Source organism: Lissotriton helveticus, chromosome 5_1 (assembly GCF_964261635.1).
Source record: "Lissotriton helveticus chromosome 5_1, aLisHel1.1, whole genome shotgun sequence".
Taxonomy (NCBI): domain Eukaryota; kingdom Metazoa; phylum Chordata; class Amphibia; order Caudata; family Salamandridae; genus Lissotriton; species Lissotriton helveticus.
This window is the reverse complement of record NC_136065.1, coordinates 184,897,121-184,916,922: the sequence shown is the minus strand read 5'-3', so window position 1 is coordinate 184,916,922 and position 19,802 is coordinate 184,897,121.

Sequence of the window (19,802 nt, the reverse complement as noted above, 5' to 3'; positions counted from 1 at the left end):
CCACTGGAATTATTAGGCAGATTAGGACCAAATTATGCGGCAGGATTGAGTCAATTATATGACAAGAAAATGCAAATTATGCGGCACACTGTGGCACATTTTGTAATAGTGTTACTTCTTTATTTCATCATTTTTTTAAACATGGTAACACTCTCTGGGCATTGGTTATACCTTATTAGTACCAGTTTAATACCCAAATATAGCAATCAGCAACAGAAAGGTGGGCAGTCCAGCTTTGCAAAGGGCTTTCCACTGTGTGGCAACACGAGTCATCACATTTTTAGTAACTTTTTTACTGTTTGAGCTAGAAACAAAACAATTGTTTTTTAAATCTGTAGCTTAAGTGGCAGAGGGTGGTCTATGCAGTAAATTCAGCAAATCTATAATTATGCGAAAATCCTGTAACTTATGAACTGAAAGTAACAAAAGGATTGCTGTGACAAAAGCAGTAACCCACTGAGCAAGCCATCTAAAACCCCATTCTGTGATACGTATGTTACACATTTTTTGCAGCTGGCATATTAACTTTCTACACTACTTTAACATAAGCGTAAACTGCCACTAGGCAATACTCCATCTCTCTCCAGCAGGAACATTAGTCATCCAAGTTATCTTGACAATTTTATTGTTGCCTGAAAACTGCTAAATGCAAGAAAGTATACAGCAGATGCTTTTAAACCCATACGTTGTTTCTATAAACTATGCCCCGCACACCGAGCCCAGAGAAGTCAGCTCCAGGTGCAGCTACCCTGATCGCACTGTACTAAAGCTGGTCCAGTGAGGGAACACATGCGCATGTCTGTTTATCCATATGCACATAGGCACAATGTGCCACTGTAGAGAGAGGAGCACCTCCCTTGAGGGCCTTGGGGTTTAATATGTAGTGCATTGTAAAATTGTCTTATGAAGCTCACATCTGTAGTGTCCCGGTGTGGGCCTGTAGTAATTGCACACAGAGACACGTATTCTAACAGTGGTGGTTAGCTAACTGCTTGACCACGCCCAGAGCCCTGGGCTATTTATTTACTTAGTGGCGCAGCCGCGCTCACGTAAGGGGGCTACCACCACACAGCACGCTTCAAGGGGGGAAACATACATGAGTCCAGGGGAGGGGGCGTGTGCTGCAGTGGTACGCCCCACTGCCAGCAACACTACATTCCTCCTTTACCTAGGGATAAAAGAAGAACAGGAATATACGAAACATTCAAAACTCAAAGTCTATATTAAGAGGTCCATCTGGTCAGTGACCATGTTGTAGTCAGGGGATGGCAGTGCCCCTGTGACTGCTTACAGGAATGTCTCTGGTTCAGTCTCTGGTTAACCTGCAACATGATATAACAATTTAACTACAAAACAGAACAGTCTTACTTCAGTTCTCGGCGGGGTCAGCCATCTCGATCACTTCAACGCCAGCACTGTGCCACGAAGTCACGATATCGTTGGGAAGGCTTTGGGCACGGACGTAGGCTATATCTTGTCTGGCTTCGGCTTTCCCCTGTGGCTGCAGGTGGTTCTTCCGTATTGTTGGGTTCCTGAGTGGTGGAATTATCCCCGGGTCTCTCTGTGATCTGGACGCTCGGGGCACCGTCTTCTGCTTGGTTGGCGGCAGTGTTGGTTTCCTCTGAACTTGAGGGCCGATGAGGAGGGGCCGGGTACCACTCATCTTGGTCGCAGTCAATGTTCTCCTCGGGCAATTGCTTGAAAAATGAAACATTCCTAGTGACGGACTCGCCGTGCCTGGTAGCTGTGATCATGGTCCCATTTACCTCCAGCACAGTCCATGGGTCTAGTTCAAAAGGCATCCGGAATTTCCCTCCGGGGTGACGGTCCTTCACTAGAACCTTGTCTCCGATTTGTATGGGACTGTCCATTGCTCGCCTTCGTCGGGACGCCTCAAGATTGGTCTTGGTGCGCTGTTCCATGGACCGGTTCTTTGGGTGAGGGGCGTGTTCCCACATGGGGTGGTGCGGTATGGTGTCCACTACGACTCTGTTGAAGGAGAGCCGGCTCGGAGAGACTCCTGTAGTGCAGTGTGGGGTCAACCGGTATTCTCTGAGGAACTGGTAGATTGCTAGTTCTAGACATTGGCCGTCGGCGACTGCGATCTGTACGGTTTTGTTCAAAGTCCTCATTAGGCGTTCGACCTCTCCATTAGCCTGAGGCCACCGGGGTGTGATCCGTCTGTGTTTGATCCCTTGGCTTTGGAGATAGTCCGTGAACTCGCTGCCGTTAAAGGGGGGCCCGTTGTCGGTGCGGATTTCACTCACGAGCCCATGGGTGGCCAGTATCTTCTCAAACTTCGGTATCACTTCCCACGTCGCGGTTGACGACACGATCTCTACTTCCGGGTACCGGGAGAAGTCATCCACCACCACCAGCATGTACTTGCCTCCCGGGAGGCTGCCAAAATCTGCGCTCGCTCGCACCCACGGGGACGTGGGGCCCTTTTCGGTCACTATCGGCGCTGGAGGGTTCGGGAGGCTCGTCGCTAGACACACCGGACACCTGTGGATCACTTCCTCCACCGCCTTGTCTAACCCTGGAAACCACACCTTGCTCCGGAGCCTGTTCTTGGATTTGACGATTCCTTGGTGCGATCCGTGCGCCAGGACTGCTGCTTGTTGGGTCAGACTGCTGGGCAGCACGAGACGGGGGCCGCGCAGGAGGCATCTTTCCGGGGATACGGACAGTTCGTGTCGGACTTGGTACAAGGCCTTCAGGATGGCTTGGGCATCCAACGTGCGGAATGACGCCGGGCTCTGGAGCGCCTTCCAGTCCCCGCTCTCCACGGCATGGATCGCGATCTGGAGGCAATCATCGTCCTTGGTGGCGCTAGACACCTCGTCCAGAGACATGGGACGTGGTCTTGACCTTTCGACAATCAGTCGGACGTACTCCTCGGTGTCTGCTGCTTCAGCTGCTTCTGCGTCAGAGACAGGTCGGGCGTGCCTCGACAAGTAGTCCGCAGGGTTGCGCGAGCCAGGCCGATACTCTACTGTGAACTGGAATTCCTGCAACTGCAGCACCCACTTTTCGATCCGCGGTGGAGGGCGGGAGGAAGAGCCTTGGAACAGTGGTATTAGGGGCTTGTGATCAGTCACCACTGAAAAAGGGTGCCCATAGAGGTAAATGTGGAAATGGCGGCACCCCCACAGGATCGCAATGGCCTCCCGCTCTATTTGGGAGTAGCGTTGTTCGGTGGGTGTGAGGGTGCGGCTGGCATATGCAACAGGGGCCCATTCGCCGCATGATTGACGTTGCGATAAGACGGCGCCCAGGCCAGTGGGGCTGGCATCTACAAGCAGTTGTGATTCGTTCTGAGGGTTGAAATACACCAGCGTCGTGTCGGCTGAGAGAGCTGCTTTTGTGTTCTCGAACGACTCCTGTTGGTCTGGACCCCACGTCCAGGCGGTGTTGGATTTCGTGAGATCCCGGAGTGGTCCAGTTAGGTCGGACAGGTCCTTTATGAAACGCCCGCAGTAGGTCACCATGCCTAAGAAACTGCGGACTGCGGTCACGGAGGTGGGTGCGGGCGCGTTGTGGATGTCTTGAACCTTCTCTGGGTCCGGGCCCACTCCTTGGTCGGAGAATTTATACCCGAAAAAGCTTATGTCTCTTCGCAGGAACTCGCACTTATCTTTGTGGAGAGTCAGCCCTCTCTCTGTTAGGCGGTCGAACACTGCGTGGACGCGCCGGATGTGTTCCTCCAGAGTCGGGGCATGCACCAGGATGTCGTCACTTACGTTTAGTACACCGACGAGGCCTTGAAGGACATTGTGGATAATGTTCTGAAACACTTCGGCGGCGCTTGAGATGCCGAAGTTCAACCTCGTGTATCTCCACAGGCCAGCATGGGTAGAGAACGTGGTGATGGGGCGTGAGTCTGGGTGAAGCGGGATCTGGTGGTATCCTGATCTCAGGTCCATTTTGGAGAACCACTTGGACCCTGCGAGCTCCCCAATGATGTCGTCAATGGTCGGCGTTAGGTGACGTTCTCTCTTGATGGCCAGGTTGGGGAGTCGCATGTCCACACATATCCTCACCGCATCGGGTTGCTTCGTTTTTTTCGCCACCACGATGGGGGACACCCACGGGGTGGGCCCGGTCACTCGTTCGATGATTCCTGCTTGTTCCAGCATTCTCAGTTCAGCTTCTACCTTGGGTCGGAGGTGGAACGCGATCCGCCTGTGTCGTAGAGCGACAGGGGCCACGGATTGGTCAATGTGGAGTTGTACAGGAGGCCCGCGGAGGCATCCGATGCCCTCGAACAGCGAGGAGTGCTCAGTGACGAGACTGTCCAGGCCTTGAGCTTGTACGGTCAGGGCAAAGTGAATGAGTCCAAGTTCACGCGCCGTCTTGCAGCCAAGGAGGAATCCTGACCCTTCTTGGGACACGTAGACTTTTGTTTGCAGCTGCCTGGCGTCGTGGGATATGGTGGTTCTGAATACCCCGCACAGGCGTAGGGGTCGCCGAGTCCCGTAGGCAAACACCTGCACTCTGGTGGGGTGAAGGGCGGGAGCGTCCACCAGGTCCCGGTATACACTGGCCGCCATGAGGTTTATCGTGGCACCGGTGTCGATGAGGGCAATGACCGCCTGGTCGTGGACTTGGACAGTGCACATCGGCTCGGATGATGCGGCCGTCAGGGAGTTGAGCATTCGCACCACGTGGACAGACGCGGCATCTTCTTCGTCGTCGTCCATATCGCTGCCGGGTGACGTGTCCGGGAGTGGCGCCACCTGTCGCGCTCTCCTGGGTGGGCCGCTGAGCTTCTTTCGTTGAGACGACAGACAGACACTCGCGAAGTGGTTGGCCTTGCCGCAGGCACTGCAGATCTTCCCTTGCGCTGGGCAGGCTCCTTTGTGCGGAGTGGCACCTCCACACCACATGCAGTTGCGATCTCGGGTGGACTGGGAGTGATGGGGCTGAGTGGTTTTCTGAGGCCTCGACCGGCTATCTGGACGTTGCGACCTGACTGCGCACACCGGCTCCGATTTGATCTTGACGGCCGGGCCTGGCTCCATGTGGGCCGCCCGGGCTTTGGAGAGTTCTTTGGACCGTCCTAGAGCGAGTATGTCCCGCATGGGCATGGCGTCCGTTTCGAGGACTCTCTCCCTCAGCTTCAGAGATGCGCACCCCTGGATGAACTGGGCGCGAATTTCGTCTTCCGCGTCCGGGAGTGTACACGTGCTCGCCAATTTCTTAAGGCGCGCGTAGAACACATCAACCGACTCCTCGGGGAGTTGGCGCGCTTGTCGGAGCAGGAAGCGCTCGTAGTCTGCGCTGGTGAAGGGTTCGAAATACCTGGTGATAGCATCTCGCAGGGTGGCGTACGTGTGGGGCGGGTCGCCTTCCGTGATGTCTTTGGATATGTCATGGATACCCTCTCCTCCCAGGTGCAGGAGCATCGCCCTGCGTCGCTCCACTGCGACCTCCGCCGCAATAAAGTAGGTCTCCAAACGTTCCACCCACTTTTTCCATCGAGAAGCCTGGGAAGGAGGCGTGCCGGTGATGGAGAAGGGCTCCAGGGGGGGCACATTGGCCATGCCGGCGGCTGGAAGGACGAGCTGGACACACCCTCAGCACTTGTAGGCAGACGCAGGTCTCTCAGGGCCACACAGGCACAACAGGAAGAAGCAGGCACCACCGGGGCACTTGTAGGCTCCACTCCGCCAGATGCATGAGGAACGGCAACCCCTCGGCCTTGATGACACGCCAGATGCGTGAGGTAGGGCCGCCGAGGGAACCGCGCATGCGCGGGATCGCCGGGTCGACGTGCGGGGCTGGCGGCTTGCAGGGAGCGGATCGCGGGCCTTGGGCGGCAGTATGGAGGCGGAGGCAGGGCACAGGGGCAGCCGTGTAGTGCGGCAGGTAGCAGCCAGTACCTGTTGGAAACCACGTGGATGGGCCGTGGATGGGCCGGACGGCAGCGCCGGCAGCCGGCAGGCAGGACGACGTGCCTCAGGTAGGCGAAACCAGCTCTGGGCCCTTCGCCGCTGGAAACTTCACCGCTGGGGGGGCGGGCAGGCCAGGAGAGGGCCGGAGACTCGGTCGAGGCAGCGGGGCGGCCTCGGAATGCAGGGAGGCGCACCGCCAGCAAGAGGTGTGCCGCGTGGCAGCGGGGGCCGGGTGCGGGGTGACCGGCAGAGCCACGGAGCAGTATGGCACGCGATGAGCAGGGGGCAGACCCCCTCGTCGCCAATGTAGTGTCCCGGTGTGGGCCTGTAGTAATTGCACACAGAGACACGTATTCTGACAGTGGTGGTTAGCTAACTGCTTGACCACGCCCAGAGCCCTGGGCTATTTATTTACTTAGTGGCGCAGCCGCGCTCACGTAAGGGGGCTACCACCACACAGCACGCTTCAAGGGGGGAAACATACATGAGTCCAGGGGAGGGGGCGTGTGCTGCAGTGGTACGCCCCACTGCCAGCAACACTACAACATCCTCTTTAGGTAGGAAAGTCTGGTGATTTTGCAGCAACAGTCCCACGCTGAATATTTTTGATATTGCCCAACATGTTTACCCAGTTCTACTTTCCCTTTATGGCCCCCAGAGGCCACCAACATGGCAGTTCTAGATCTTACAAATTGATTATTTGGATCAGGGTAAGCAAGAGCCCACGAAGTTCTGCCTTTTCTGACCTTAACAGCTTAATCTCCCTTATTTCTCTATGTGAAGTGAACCTGTTTAATCTGTAGCTGTCTGCCCTATTTAACTCCTTCCATGCTCATGACGAGTTGAGCTCGTTATAAGCTGCGGAACGCTCACACGCAGGGCTACTTCCCCCGCTGTGCTGAACGTTCCACGAAAACGGGCGCGGTCATGACGAGCTCAGCTCAGCTCGTCATGAGCACAGCGCCACCATACTGCGTGACGAGTTCAGCTCGTCACGAGCACCGTGGCGCTGTGCGCACCCCCCACCCCCCAGCACAGCGGGGGAACTACTAAAATAAACTTACTGCAATTCTAGGATGCATTGCACCAATAATTTTCCATTGTGTAAAATCCGTCCCCTTAACTTGACCCTTCTCTTCATTACTGAGAATTTAGCAAGAATGAAGGGAAGGGATGGCTGAGTTCCTTGCTTAGGGATGACTAATTGTGGGGTTGGACTTCACAATAGGGTACAGCTCTGTGGGCCTAATCTCTTCCCTGAGAACTACTGCAAGCATCCTGTAAGACCCCAAAAAAGGTTGCTTGAAGATGTCAAAGTGGGGCTGAAGTACGCATCCTGCTGAATCAACATTCATGTAGTGGTTTAAAGGAGCCGCTTATGTCAGGGGAAACAGGCAGGGCAGAGGATCGGAGGGGGTGGATGGGGAAAGATGGAGAAAAATAAAAAGAAATAGAATAAAACGTACCATCTGCCTTCCAGCATTATGCTCTTCTGCTCCTCTATCTTGCCTCTAGGACATATTGGTTCATGAAATAGAGGTCACCTAACTCCTGGCTGTGCTATTGAGCTGTAGATTTTAGCGGTATAGCACGCCCACATTTGAGTATACAGAAACTCATTTGGGCAGTTTCTGAAGGCTGAACATGGAAAACTGTGTTTGTTACAGATTTCCAAGTATACTCCTTGAAAACATTTATGATTTTTCTCCAAATTAAAAATACCTTCTTTGGATAGAGACCGTTTCTCCGAAAGACCTATTAAAATTGATGATCCCAGTGTCACAATATTTAGGGTGTCTCCTCAGGTACACTTTAACAATACTTTAGATAGTTTAGCTTTTTAAGAGAATATATATTTACTGAAAACATATTAGTGCACTATACAATTTATCAAGTACTTCCGCCTTATATGAACTTTATCTTCTCTTAAGAAATGTGAAGTATTCAGACCATTGTGTGAAGTGTCACTGGCATCCGTGGAGGTCGCATGAGGTAAGTTGGCTAGGAACATACGTTGTGCTTGGGAGGGAAATTTCTGAGCCGAGTGAATAACTTCACCCAAGCTTCACTTTCTATTGTTTATTGTACTCAGAATGCTGACACAGCGAGGACTTATCATGGGGTCAACAATGTTTCCTTTCACGAAGCAATGAACCCTGCAGGCTAATCTTCAATGGAATCTACCCTCCCAGAGTCTTCTGTACAGTGCATATTGTAATACTCCAAAAAGCACACAACACCCAGAGGTGAGCATAGGATGTTCTGACAACATACACGCATCAGATCTTTTCCCGCTATGCCGAGAATTGAATTATTATACAACTTGAGGACAATTACACTCACAATATGTAATGAAGCATCATGGAATTTTTCTGTATTCACTGACTGATCTGGGAAATTTAGCCCTTTCATTAATTAATTCTTTATATGCCCATATGCATGACAGAAATATTACATGAAATGTCTTTAGCAGAAACATATCTAAGATTTGAAACTTTTTATCGATATTTTCATAGATTTAAGCATTTAAGTTCCGTCATGCCAGTTGGATCTGGCCCTTTTTGCAGGGTTACCCCCTTACTTTTCGCTATCTTGCTCCTATTTTTTCTGACATGTTTCTGTTGTCTTTAGAACTCTGGGCACTTTACCACTACTAATCAGTGCTAAAGTGTATATGCTCTCTGAGTAAATTGCAATTTGAAGGGTTTATCCATGATTGGCATATTTGATTTACTGGTAAGTCCCTAGTAAAGTACACTATGTGTGCAGTAGGGCCTGAGAAGCACATGCTACTAGTGGGCCTGCAGCACTTATTGTGCCAACCACATGAGTAGCCCTGCAAGCATGTCTCAGACCTGCCAAAGCAGTGCATGTAAGTGAAATTTTGAACTGCATGTCGACCTGGCAAAAGTACCCATTTGTCAGGCCCAAACTGTCCCTTTTAGTACATGTAAGGCACAAATGTATGATGGAATTCGGCATGTGTTTTTCACACATGCCTTTGGAACTCTGTCATTTGAATGAATCCGTCTTTAGCATGCATTTGTTCTGCACACAAGTAGTTTTAGCAACTTACTTTAGGGGGTGCTGGATATTGGAATAGTTTAATTTACTATTCCAACAGTCCGTGCAACAGTAGGGAAGGTGTTGGACTTTAATTCCAACACACTCAACCATTGCGCCCCCCAAAAGTGAGTCGTTGTAACCACTTACCTGCAAAATGATTGTGTGCTGAAGAAGCATTTGTTCCTTTGCCTGCACTGTGTATGCACAGAGTGACTCCAGCTTCCTCCTAAAGGAGATTTCCCGTAATGCACCTCTAAGGTAGGCCCAAGGTAGTACCATAGGCAGGGTGCAGTGTATGCGAAAGGAAGGACATGTACTGATGTGTTGCACGTATCCTTCCAAGGTGATAATGAAATACTGGTAATTAATTTTTTTCAATATTGTAAAGAGATAGTGTTAGACCCGGGATCCCTGGTTGGCTGAGGTAGGTACCCTAGGCCAAGTAGGGACCTGTGTTCCTACGTCAGGGAAAGGAAGGTCACCTTCTTAGATAGCCCCGCTCACCCCCTCAGTAGCTTGGCACGAGCAGCCAGGCTTATCTTCAAGGCAAATGTGTAAAGTATTCACAACCATGCTCACAATAATCCAATGATGACACCACAAATAGACCACATGATATAAAACCAACATATGAGCTTGTGTAATATTTCTCCTGGCTGGCTGTTAGGCCAGCTAGCTCTCGTAACTTCTGGCAATGTCAATGAACACTTCTAAACATTCTCCTGTACTCATAATTACATGTCATATACTTCGTAATGTTAGACTCAGGTACTTTTGCAAGCTAAAAATACTGTAATGCGTAACGTAGCAATCAGACACTATGCAAGGAAAAGAATAACATGCGTAATGCAACAATCAGGCACTTAGCAAGGTAAAACAATGCAATGTGTAATCCAACCACCAGATATGTCATCCTGCAATAATAAGGCAATGCATATTCACTAATCAGGTAATTCGTTATGTAGGAATAATGCAATGTGCAATACTCTAATCAGGTAGTTTGTTATGTAGGAACAAGGCAATGCGTCATACGACAATCATGTAGTTCGTTATACAGAAATGTTGCATTGTGTAATACGTCAGTCAAGTACTCCGCTCTCAGAAATGGAATGCTACGTAGTACACTCCGGCCCCAATCACCAAGCCTTAGGCAGTCTCTCTGCCTCCTCTTCTGACCTTCAGTCAGCCTCTCACAGTTGCAACCAGCACAGTACGATGTACTTACAAAGTGCAGCTTCGCACTTCGGCCCCTGTACCACCACTCTCTTTGGCAATATGGGCCGTGATACGAGCCGAAGCAGAGGCTCACACTGCCAACACAAAAACCTAAAGCGTCTCCCTCTGAGCCCGCGCCCTGCCCCAGGAGTTGACACACATTACCTGGGGGGCGCAAACTCACTCTCCTCTCCTCGTCCAGCGGCTGGGCCTCCAAGCAGCTTTGTGAAATGGCAACAATGGCTCGGGCCGGCAACACAGCTCCTCCTGGACTGCCGGTCCAGGCCACTTCACTTATGAAGATCTTAGGCTACCACAATGCACACACACAAAGCATTGCTGAGTCTTCCTTCACTCTGGGTGCACGATCACTGGGCACTCCACACACAGGTCTCAGGCTGCACGAAGATCACACGCACAGTGCAGCTGAAACTCACTTTACTCCGGTGCACACAAGAACACGGCGAATCCTCATGAAAGTTTCCCGGTGCACAATGCACCAGCACACAGCGGCAATGAGACCCACTTGGATTCCAGTGCACACAATAACAAGGCAAATCCTCATGAAAGTCCCACAGTGCACAACACACACGCTCCCAGTGCCAATGAGACTCACTTGGATTCCGGTGCATATGGTAACAAGGCATATCCTCACGAAGGTCTCACAGTGCACAACACACACGCTCACAGCGTGCATGAGACTCACTTGGATTCCGGTGCACACGATCACTGGACAATCCTCACAACGGGGTTCAGGTTGCACAAAGCACACACACACAGCGTCGCTGATCCTTGCTTCGATTCCAGGTGCCCCTGATCACAGGCTGATCCTCCTTAAGGTCTCAGTGCTGCACAAAGCACACACACACATAGCATCACTGAGACTCACTTGGACACAAGGCGCCCACAATCACAGGCAGTTCTTATGAGGGTCTCAGACTGCAACAGGCACACTCCCACAGGTCCGTTGAGACTCTCCTGGAAACTTTTATGATCCTGTGTTTATAAACAGGAAGCCAGCTCACCTCAGGCCCTTGGTGATGGTTACTTCAGAACACAGCACACGGCAAAGTCCCTTTAGCCTTTCCTTGGTAAAAACAGCAAACTGCAGGCTAGCCCCAGAACACATAGCACGGGTCAGTCCTATCCTTCAGTCTCTTCAGTTGTTTCTTCCTTGGCAAAGGTCCTCTTGACCACGAAGTAGCTCCAGTCTTGTTCACACTTGATCAAGCCATTCTCCAAAGTTCAGGGGCGTCAGCTCTCAAAGTTATACCCCTCAATGGTTTTGAAGTCTTTGTGCTTAAGGGGGCACTGACCCCTGTTCAAACCAGTTCTGGGTGCCTCTCGGCCAGTGACACCTTTCGTCCTTTGACTAGTGGTAGTCTGGATTCTCAATCACTCGGCAGGAGATAACCCAATTGTTTTATAGACTCAACCCAGGCCTCTTCATCTCTATTGGCTTCTCCTTCCTCCACACTCCAGATGCAGGTCAGCCTGTTGCTGTCTCAACTCCTTCCCTGGGTCAAGACAATCTCCAGATCCTATCACTTTCAGATCCAGACAGTCAATCCACAGCCAGGCAGAGACACACAGAAGTGTTAGAGCACAAAATTCAGCCACTTCTAAAAGAGTGGCGTCTGAACACACCATGCAAAAATCACCTTCATAAAAAGATGTGTTATTACATTGTGAGTTCAGGCATACTAAACTTCACCTTTCCATCTTGAGCCCTTAGGAAGATAGGCTGGAAAACATATTACATACATTATTTTAGACATGCTGAATGCCTCACTGGAGGAGGCTACAGTCCCCAATGAATGGAAACACGCGATGGTGGTTCCATTGCTAAAGAAGGCCAATGCAGACTCTAATAACCCTTCTAATTTTCGTCCTATTTCTCTCCTTTCCTGTTATTCTAAAATTCTTGAAAAACATGTGAACTCTCTTATCACCTCTTATGTAGAATCTTCTCACCTCCTTCACTGCTCTCAGTCTGGGTTCAGGGTTGGCTTCTCCACGGAGACTACGCTTCTTGGTGTATCTGAGACCATCAGGAAACAGGTGGACAATGGGGAGACTGTGGCACTCATCTTACTTGATTTGAGTGCCGCATTTGACACCGTCTCCCACTCCATTCTATTGTCCACCTTGCAATCCGTGGGGATTGATGGCACAGCCTTGGCCTGGATTGCTAGTTTTCTCTCTAATCGCACTTTTCAAGTCTTTTCCTCTACTTCTGTTTCTTCTATCTATTCTTCCCCTCACGGTGTTCCCCAAGGGTCGATTCTTAGTCCCCTTTTCTTCAATCTTTATGTGAGACCGCTTGCTTTCCTGGCAGAGCAAGCGGGTCTCACAATATACTCCTATGCTGACGACACTCAAATCGTCTACTCACTTTCTACCAATAATCAATCGCCCACATCTTCCTTGCAGTCTGGCTTGGAACAGATCTCCAACTGGATGCAGAGACATAAACTAAAACTCAATGGGGACAAAACGGAGCTGCTCCTATTCGGTCCCAATACATCCTTGTGGGGCCCACAACATTGGCCACCACAGATGGGCCCGTTACCTACCCCTTCAGATTCAGCCCGTAATCTAGGGGTTCTGCTTGACAACCAGTTGTCACTGAAGCAACATGTTGTAAAGGTCTCTGCCACCTGTACCACCATCATCAGGTGGCTTAGAAAAATCACATGGATGCTTCCAGTGGATACCCTGAGAACCGTGGTCCAAGCCCTTGTCATCTCACGGATGGACTACGGGAATATACTACTTTTGGGCGCCTGTAAGGAGGTATTAAAGAAATTTCAGGTGGTTCAGAACATGGCTGTGCGCCTGCTATGTAACTTACCTGCCAGGTCTTCGGCCTCAACCCATCTGCGCAAACTGCATTGGCTACGAATTGAGAGCCGTATCAAATTCAAAGCCCTCTGCATGATGCACCGTATTAAAATGGATAAAGCCCCGAAATATCTATCTTCCTTGGTCCAGCAGTATGTTCCCTCCCGTACCTTAAGATCTTCTACTCAAAACAAGTTTCAAATTCCACGGGTCAAGCGAGCCAAAATGGGTGGACGCTCGTTCGCCTTACTGGCTCCTTCCTTATGGAACTCTATGCCCCAATTTTTGCGCTCGGAAGTCTGCTATATGACATTCCGTAAAGGTATCAAGACCTGGCTTTTTAACATGTAACTGCCATGCCCATGGTTTTTACATCGGCTCATCTTCCGTTTGCACTAGCGCCGGGAAACCTCCGGGTAGCTGCGCGCTAAATAAGTGTAATTATAATAATAATAATAATACACAGCCTTCCCATTCTATCCTATGGGCAAGATGGCCTTTCAACAGCAAAAAACTAAAATGGAGATTATTTCACTGTCAGGACATGACACACACCTTAGTAAATGTCCTATCTTTGATATGCACTATACCCCGTCCAGGGGGTACCCTAGACCTACCATAGGGGTGTCTGATGTACATAGAAAGGGAAGGGCAAGGTCTGGCAAGTGAGTGCACCTGACAGAACAACATGGCAGTTTAACAAACTGCGCACAGGCCCTGCAATGGCAGGCAGGAGTTTCCTTTTTAAAGCTACTTGTGTGGGTGGCACAAATAGTGCTGCAGGCCCACTAGTAGCAGTTGCATTACCAGCCCTGGCACACATAGTGCACTGTACTATGGAATGTACTTAGTATGGCAAACACACCAATCATTGACAACCAATTACCATTATTTTATACAGGGAACACATGCACTTTTACACTGTTTAGCAGTGGCAAAGTGTCCAAAGCATCTAAGTTGGCAACACCATGTCAGAGAAAAGGTCTAGGGGAAAGCAAAAAGTTTAGGGACTTTAGCCAAAAAGGGCCAAGTCCTACAGATAGAGATTGGGAGTTTGAGTCCCCCGAACTCCGAATTTAAAAACGCATCTTTCTGTGAAGATGTTTTTTAAATATGCCTCTGCCTGCTTGTGGAATTCATATCTGGTTTAGACTGACAGTTGGGCTGTTTGTGCATTCACTCTAGACAGTCACACAAGGGGAGCTGTGGTGTGCCCTGCATAGCCTGATGGGCCATCTCCATGCTGATAGGACTTCTTGAGCAGGAGTGGTGGAAGGAGATGTCATTGACACCTGAAGAGGGCTGTGCCTTGCCTGTCACATTGCTGTGTCACCCTCCTGTAGTGTGTCAGGAGTCAGAACCGGGCAAGGCATGAGCTGTGCACTACAAAGACTATCCATTGAAGTATGTCTACTTCAAATACAAAATGTAGTATAAGTATTTATTTATTTACTAGAAAAGTTTTATATAGCGCAAACATGACCCCTGGGGGTATTAGAGTGCTTTACAATTTAGGAGTCACAAAAGGTACAGTCAAATAGTAAACAAGGGAGAGGCAAGAGTGTCCTAGAGTGCCTGGGAAGTGGGGTTCTAGGGCAGAAATGTGTTCATCACTACCTGTAGCACTTTAACTTCCTTTTTGAAAGATGCAGTCAAAAGATTCAATCAAATTTCAAGGGGCAGTGAATTCCAGATTCTCGGGGCACAACCTGAGAAAGCTCGATAGTAAGTTTGCTTTTTATATCATTTCTGTGGATGTAGCAGTAAGGTGCTGGCACTTCTAGAGGATCTAGAGCCACAAGAGGTCAAGATTTTGTGTGAGGTATGTCAAGGTGTTGAAATGTAATGCCTCCTTTTGTGAGAGCACAAAGGTGCTTCTACATGTTCAAACTCTTATCTAGCGTTATTCCCAGTGAGTTTGGGGAATCAATGATTTGTGGTATGCAATTAAGAGCTGTGAATTAATTCATCCTTTCTTCGATAGCTGATGACTGTTTGGGTGGGGCGATTAACAGAAATTGCATTTTAAGAGCATTTAATTTAAGGTGATTAAGGGTCAGCCAATTTAGGGTTTTCTGTAGAGTTGAGTTGAGGGACCTGATGTTCTCAGTAGAGGAGACTTTCAGGCACAGTTGGGTGTCATTGTGCATCATACATGTGATAATGGATGTTGAATAGTTTCAAAATTTCAGTTAAAGGCTCCATGAACAGGTTGAAGAGAGTGGGTGAAAGTGTGGACCCCTGTGGTAACCTCACAGTGACTGGTGAGTTATTGGACAGAAACTGGTTCACCATGAATCTTTGGGTTCTATCGTGGAGAAACGAGGTGAGACAATTTAAGATAGGCCCTGAAAGCCCCATCCTGTGCTCCAATAGTTCGATTAGGCTGTAAATATTAACCGTATCGAAAGCTGATGATAGGTCAAAGAGGATCAAAAGGCAGAATTTGTTCTGATCAAGTATTCTTAGCACATTGGCCATAAGATGAGTAATACCTGATTTGGTACCATGACCCTGACAGAAGATGGATTGGAATTGGTCTAACAGTCGGAATTGCTCTATGTGGTTACATGGTACTCAGACAAAATATCGAAAATAAAATATCGTAAAGACAAAATATCGAAGTCAAAATATCGAAGGTAAAAAATATTGGGAAGCAAAAATATCGGATACAAAAATATCGTAATAGGTAAGTAAGTATAAATATCGATAATAATAATATCGTATGACAAAATATCGACAATACAAAATATCGTGTAGTAATGGAAAAAATAAATAGTATAGGAAAAAATATAATAATTGTACATAAAAAATTGATAAAAAGGTCTATATTAAAAAATTAAAATATATTTAATAAAAATTTATTTTTAAAAAACATATCTAGTTTTAGGAGCGGGTAATTGGGTTTATAGGGGATAAGGGTGGGGAGTGTATTAAAATGTATGTAAAAATACATAAAATAATAAAAAATATGAAAAAAAAGATTAAATGTAAAATAATATTTAAATTATTAATATTAATAAATAATAATAGATATCAAGTTTTAGGAGCGGGTTATTGGGTTTATAGGGGATAAGGGTGGGAAGTAATTTAAAAAGAATTAATAAATTAACATATGTTTGTAAAAATTTGTTATTAATAATTAATTGGTAAATAATTAATATTAATTAGTTAATTAATTAATATAATTTTGTACATTATTTTATATAATAATTAATTGGTAATTAATGAATATTAATTATTTAATTACTAATTATAATTTTGGACATAATTTTAACTAATAAATAATTGGTAATTAAATAATAATAATTAATTGGTAATTAATTAATATTAATTAGTTAATTAATTAATATAATTTTGTACATAATTTTAAATAATAATTAATTGGTAATTAATTATTAATAATTAGTTAATTAATTAATATAAATTTTTACATAATTTTAAATAATAATTAATTGGTAATTAATTAATTAATTAATTAATTAATATTAATTAGTTAATTATATTAATTAGCTTCATTTAGTTAAATATATATTTTTTACTTATTGTAAATTAATTTGGAAAAAATAATATTAATAGTTAAATTTATTTATTTACAGCTAATGTGCTAATATATTTACTTTATTGTTAATTAATAATTATTTTGTAATTACATAATAATAATTATTTTTGGGTAAAGGAGTATTGTTAGAGTTCAGGGTCAGTTTTCAGTTTTTGGGTAAAGGGGTATTTTTTGGGTTCAGGGTCAGTTTTTAGTTTTTGGGTAAAGGGGTATTTTTAGGGTTCTGGGTCAGTTTTCAGTTTTTGGGTAAAGGGGTATTTTTGGGTTCAGGGTCCGTTTTCAGTTTTTGGGTAAAGGGGTATTTTTAGGGTTCAGGGTCAGTTTTGGGTTTTTGGGTAAAGGGGTATTTTTTGGGTTCAGGGTCAGTTTTTGGGTAAAGGGGTATTTTTAGGGTTCAGGGTCAGTTTTGGGTTTTTGGGTAAAGGGGTATTTTTAGGGTTCAGGGTCAGTTTTCAGTTTTTGGGTAAAGGGGTATTTTTTGGGTTCAGGGTCAGTTTTCAGTTTTTGGGTAAAGGGGTATATATAGGGTTCAGGGTCAGTTTTCAGTTTTTGGGTAAAGGGGTATTTTTGGGTTCAGGGTCCGTTTTCAGTTTTTGGGTAAAGGGGTATTTTTAGGGTTCAGGGTCAGTTTTGGGTTTTTGGGTAAAGGGGTATTTTTTGGGTTCAGGGTCAGTTTTTGGGTAAAGGGGTATTTTTAGGGTTCAGGGTCAGTTTTGGGTTTTTGGGTAAAGGGGTATTTTTAGGGTTCAGGGTCAGTTTTCAGTTTTTGGGTAAAGGGGTATTTTTTGGGTTCAGGGTCAGTTTTCAGTTTTTGGGTAAAGGGGTAATTTTAGGGTTCAGGGTCAGTTTTCAGTTTTTGGGTAAAGGGGTAATTTTAGGGTTCAGGGTCAGTTTTGGGTTTTTGGTTAAAGGGGTATTTTTTGGGTTCAGGGTCAGTTTTCTGTTTTTGGGTAAAGGGGTATTTTTAGGGTTCAGGGTCAGTTTTGGGTTTTTGGGTAAAGGGGTATTTTTAGGGTTCAGGGTCAGTTTTCAGTTTTTGGGTAAAGGGGTATTTTTAGGGTTCCGGGTCAGTTTTGGGTTTTTGGGTAAAGGGGTATTTTTAGGGTTCAGGGTCAGTTTTCAGTTTTTGGGTAAAGGGGTATTTTTTGGGTTCAGGGTCAGTTTTCAGTTTTTGGGTAAAGGTGTAATTTTAGGGTTCAGGGTCAGTTTTGGGTTTTTGGGTAAAGGGGTATTTTTTGGGTTCAGGGTCAGTTTTCTGTTTTTGGGTAAAGGGGTATTTTTAGGGTTCAGGGTCAGTTTTGGGTTTTTGGGTAAAGGGGTATTTTTAGGGTTCAGGGTCAGTTTTCAGTTTTTGGGTAAAGGGGTATTGTTTGGGTTCAGGGTCAGTTTTAATTTAATGTACGCTGGATTTGGTATAGTAATAATTAAATTATTAGAGTCCAACATATACTCACATTTAATATACAGTGCAAAATTTCTAATAAGATTGTTACATTATAGTAAGATAATGATACAAATTGTTCAACATGATTGTAGAAACATTATTTTTATTTATGTTTCACAAATAAAATGTTATTTCATAACAAAAATATTTTTATTACATTTGGTTTTATAAACATATTTTATAAACACAATGATAAGCAACTATACAGAAGCATTATTATTTTCATCCTTTTTGTAAAAAAAAGATAATTATTTATTATCTCTTTTACATATTGTAATTTCAGAAAGAAATAACAAAAGTATTTTTTCCACTTCATTTCAATACATCAAATATTTATTATATAATTCACACATTTTTTACACATTTTTCAATTATTATAATTTGGGACAATGTACTTATATTTCTAGACATTGTTAACATAAATATTATTCTTTTTTTAATATGTATTTATTACATTCATTTATATATTTGTTAATCAAATCATTGTAGGAATAAAGTAAATATTTCTTTACAATAATAGAAACTTAATGTTTATTTTTGCCTATTTAGTTAAGTATAGATATTATATTTTATACTTGGGACTATTTTATTGCATTTGGGTGCTTTATTTTGTAACCGGGTTAGGTTGTTTTGGGTTATTTGGAAGAAGGGCTGATCGCGGTTGGGAGACACTTCACGTCGCTTCAGGTAAGGTTTATTTTATATGTTTTATGTGTATTTTAATGATGTTTTGAGATTAGTGACCTTATATTTTGTGTTGTTGAATGTGAGGGAGTTATGTTTTAGATTTCGAAAACAGATAATTACTTATGGTATATACACGTAGTGTTAGTTAGTTAAATTATTATATATAGAGTGAATTTTAGTCTTTTACGGTATATCTACAAGTGAAATCATCAATTTCAATATGTTTGTACCTAATTACTAGCTAATTAATGTGGGTGGGAATGTCTGTTTTCTATGTTTTTGTCATAGGTGTACGCTACATCGGAAGTTCCGTTTTTTTTTAAAGGAAGTGTTTGTTTGTTTAATTCAACACTGCGTTACAAACACTTCTTTACATTTTTCGGTTTTGCTGGAGCGATTCTTTCTATTTTTCCAATTTTTCGGGTTTTTTATGGTTATTCGATGGCTCTGGACAACGTGGATGTCTTAATTTTGGAACAGTTGTATTTTTACATTTTTTTTTGGGTTAATTTTGCACTACCTGGATTACTTTGGTGGAGAAGGACGTTATTGGATTGACAACATGATTGATAAGTCCTTGCTTTCTTATTTTGTGTGGGTGGGTAATGTTATTTTTATTATGGAATTGTTTTTTACTTGTTATTTAGTTTTAATGTGTGCATATATTATAATAATATCTCTATATATTGCATACATTAAATACTTTAGAAGCTCACGTTACATATTTTTGCATACTTAGGTGATACTTTTAGTGTTTTATAACATTTTGGGAATTAATTAGAGTAGTGTTTTGGCAATGATGTTTAGGTATTCTATGCCTTTTGTACTAGGGTAAAGTTTAACTTGTTCTTCCAGGTACTTGTGCATTTGTTTATTTTGCTTTGATGTTTTAGGGACAAGTTCAGTTACAGATTGGTCCATTCTAAATTCCTGGTAGCTCTGTTCTTTCTGTAGGCATTTAATGAAATGTTCTAGAGTTTGTTTGCTTCTGCCACTTGATTGTACAAATGCATTGTGCCAACCTTCCACTGCATTGTTAGTTTTTGATTCTCCGTTAAGGGTACTTCTGTAAACGTTCCACCAGGGT